Source organism: Brassica oleracea, chromosome C2 (genome assembly GCF_000695525.1).
Source record: "Brassica oleracea var. oleracea cultivar TO1000 chromosome C2, BOL, whole genome shotgun sequence".
Taxonomy (NCBI): Eukaryota; Viridiplantae; Streptophyta; class Magnoliopsida; order Brassicales; family Brassicaceae; genus Brassica; species Brassica oleracea.
Window position 1 is genome coordinate 10457282 of NC_027749.1, and position 4374 is coordinate 10461655.

A 4374-nucleotide genomic window follows, 5' to 3' on the forward strand; every position below is an offset into this window, starting at 1 on the left:
GTTCGGATCCAAATGAGGTCGATCGATCCAAGAACGAAAATAATTTGAAGAAGACATGTTTTTTATGAATCAAATTCGTGTGTAAAGAGAGTAAGAGGGAGGATGAAGATATGGAGTGAATGAAGAGGAAGAGGGGTGCTTGTATTTATAGTTGAAATCATGCCGACAGACCGAGAAAATTTCGACGGAATTCCGACGCCAACGGCTAGTTCGTCGGAATTTCCTCAAAATGTTTAAAATCCCCCAACGGCTCTCTAACGGCTATAATATATCCTCGGAATTCATCGGGTTTTTTCGAGGAATACATTTTTCCTCGGTATTCCATAAGAATATTCTGACGGATTTATATTTCCTCGGAATTCCGTCGGTATATTCCGAGGAAATTCCGAGGAAACCAAATTTTGTGTTTCCTCGGAATATCCTCGGAAATTCCTTGGGATATTCCGAGGATTTCATTTTCCGTCGGAATGTCCGTCAGAATACCGCTGTTTTCTTGCAGTGATGCATGCAAATTAATTATTGTTTTATTTGTTCGGTATCAAAAAGGTGAATAGTAAACAAATACAATACTATCTGCAAAATAATTGATGAATTTTTTTTTTGAAATATACTCGGGGTATATTCAACTGAAAATTTGAGGTGATATGTATAAAAATGACAAATACTTTGTTATCAAACATGAATTTCAAAAACTCATTTAAATTCCACTATTATTAAACTTGACATTTTATAAAGTACTACTTTGAAATTCATTGTTATTAAAAAATATTTTAAGCTATGGAGATTTACAGTTTTCGAATGATTTTAGAGTGTCGGTGGAGTTTCTTATTAAAAAAAATAAAAATCAAATCTTATGGTTTTAGCTGATATTCGAGAATGGTTTAATAAAAACCATTTAAACTTTCCAATTATATAAAATCATCTAAAACTCATTAAAAAATCAAATCACCTTAACCTTTATATTGAATACATCCCCTAAGTTAGATATCATTTCTTAAAAATATCACAACATTTTGGTTTAGCATTTAGTGATTATTTCTTAGAGTTAAGTATTTAGAGTGACGAGATTGTGTTTATAAACTTCTATAAATAGCTTTAAAACCTTTATGAATGATTTACGAAGGTTAAATTTTTTTTCATAATAAAATTAAAGTATTTATGAAATAATTATCATTTAAAGATAAATTTAGAAAGTAATATCAAATTTGAAGTAAAATAAGAATTTTTCCCATGAATGATCTGCAAAGACATATATAAGATTTTATGCTACTTCTATCTCATGTTCGTCGTTTGCTTTCCTCTAAAATTGATGTCATTATTTAATTTTGTATCCAATTTTACATCTGAAGTCATTTCAATTTGGTAAATAGTTATAGGGGTAACAAGCTCAGGCTTGGCCCTGAATAGGGGCAAGATTTGCGCTACAAATCACGTATACCGTGAATAATGCAAGTGTTCGAACGTATTCCGACTTTTGTTGCATTCACATTTGTGAGTGTATCTTATCAAAAAGTAATAATGATAAACATTTGTTAAGTGTCATGTGTTAGGGGGTAGTTCATAAAATTAATCCGAGTTAATAAAAAAATAGACAATTAGATCCTAATAAGTCGATAGATCACATTCTTAGAATGAAATACATGAAAGAAGCTATTATGCACTGGTGATACATTTGTGTAAATTACATGCTTCAAAACTTCCCCATTTGTGTAAATTACAAGGTAAGTGATTGATATACACGGTGATTTAACATAAACACTAAAACATTTAACTATCTCAGGCTCATTGATAGGATCGGACGTTGGTGGATAGAGAGAGATTGAGATATTAACATACCAAAAAAGCACAAACTCTAAAGCTGATCAGGCCAGAGAAATGATTCAATTGCAAAGACCCTCTTATCTTCAAGAGATCCTTCGAAGGAGATTCCATATTGTTTGAGGAGCAAGTCATCATACATGACCTCATAATCAGACTTGTAGTATTTGGGTTAGTGAAGAGGAACTTGAACCCGCTTGGGAACTCCTCTTTCTTCATCACCTTTATTTTGTTGCGGGTGCTTACGTAGTTGCTGGTTTGATCGATATGGTTTGAGTAGCCGAACATTTGAGTGAAAGCCGAGGTTAATAGCCATTTCATTTCCATGGACTCTGTTGTTTTTAGTAGTTTGGCAAAACAAAAAAAAAAGGTTTTGAAGTCAAGATAGAGAGGAAAGGCCAAGAAGAAATCATAAGAAGCTCAAACTCAAAGGCAAGCTGATAAAGATGGCCAGGACTTGTAAATTATAGAGTGACTAGTATTATCTCCCGTGCTATGCACAGATATTATTTTTATGTAAATATTTATTTGTTTGTTTTCATGTTATGAATCATGAATTACTATTATTTGGTTGTTTTTTTCCTGTGATAATCATGAATTACTATTATTTGTTTGTTTTCATGTTATGAATCTTAGATAGTCGTGATGTTGAACCAATGGTTTCATATTATAGTTTCTAAACGGATAATAGGTAAAAAAAAAAACTATTAAGACAAATCATTTTACTACAATTTGGTTGATAGTGAAAGAAGCATTAAGAAAATGAATATTTCAACTTCCAAAAAAATTTAGATATTTCAGTTGTGGTAAATACTTAGTTATAAGGTGTTCACGTCAATGTGCACATGTATGTGTATGTAAAAGTATATAAAGATGGTTGATAAATATATAAGGATAAAATGACATTTTTTTGAAAATAATACATGAAAAATAAAATTCTTAAAATGAAATTATTTTTAAAAAGAAAATTGTAAAATTTATATAAAATATAATATATAACTTATATATAATTCTTTAAATATATGTGCATATATATGCATATAACGGATCAAATTGGATATCCGTTCCTATAAATATTGATATTTGTGATTTGCTTCTTTTTTTTACGGATATTGCATTTTAGTATTTGATTTGCTTCGTAGAGTAACGGATATCAGGTTTTTTTGGTTCGAATCAAAACGGATGACAAAGCGAATCAAAATTTATGAATAATTTGTCCAGCTCTATTCGTAAACAGTAAAAAATAACGTAAAGAAGAACCATGCATGTGAGTTTTATATTAAAAAAACGTAAAGTACATAGTGTAAACATGTTTATGTAGAGTTTGGCTGAAAAATTCTCTACATGTGACATGTGTCCATTTTAGTGTGTACACATTTATTATAATGCTTCTACACGTGACATGTGTCCAGTTTATTGTGAACACATTTATTACAATGGTTCTCCTTTAATATATAAGGGATTGGTACATAATACTATTATATGTTTAAAGACTATATAAATATATATAAAGAGTATTTAGTTGGTATAGTAGTGTTTAAGAAAAACAAAATTGGTAACAATATAACATTTTACCAAAAAAAAAAAAATTGATTACGTGTATCTTAAACACTAGAAACAATTTAACAGGATCAGATAATTTCTTTGCCTGGACTTTGGAGAACTCGTTGAGGCAGTTTTTTGTGGCTTGGTGTTCAGGTAGGAAGCTGAAGAAGAAGTAGATGGAAGTATTCTAATACATACACATACAACTAAAGAGGGAGGCCCGTCTTTCAATAAAGACACTCAAATTATTTGGAGCCATTCATATGATTTTCGTGTTTGTGTGATGATGTGTCTCTCTTTACGGTCTCTACACATTGCACTTGAAAATATCTCACCTCTGAGCAATGATCATGCATTGATTTTGTAGATTTGTTTGGGTGATAAGTCAATAAACAGATTAAAAGAATCAAATCAAGAAAAGTTTATTCAGTAATAAAGTGTTTGGACCTAAAGTATCTGCCTTCGTAGTCCATCTTACTAGTGAGCCACCCAGCAAAAGCCCCTTCTATTCCACGATATGGGAACCAGCAGAACAGGTAGCTGATAGCAAGCTTGAACAAAAGAGAGATTGATGCTCATAGAGCTTTATTAAACATAAACTAGACCCTTATGAATTTTCAGTTTTTAATTATTTATTTTATTAAATGATGTATTTGTAATATTCGTTCATATTATATTCATTAAGTAAATATTTTTTTTTTCATTTTAAACTATCTATTTTTTTACGAATGTGTGATATCATATAAAAAATATTAAAAAAATGAGTATAGAGTTAATTAGATAATTTTAAAAACAAAAACTTTTCTTTTGTGTGCGATATCATATAAATAATGATCCGTCTAGTTAAAAAAAAACTTGATTATTTTATGTGTAATTTTTTTTATTTTGTCCATTTCCTTAAAACTATATTAAATTTTACATATTTTAATTAGAATATTTTTAATATCTTTACCTTTTTATTTGAAATGCAACTCAATATTTTTTTAACAATTATAACAAAATATTTAAAAA

General features: G+C 29.6%; 1 pseudogene; it reads right to left on the reverse strand.

Annotated features, from left to right (window-relative positions):
* Nucleotides 1-1708: 1708 nt before the first annotated feature.
* Nucleotides 1709-2259, reverse strand: LOC106326570 (annotated as a pseudogene).
* Nucleotides 2260-4374: the final 2115 nt, after the last annotated feature.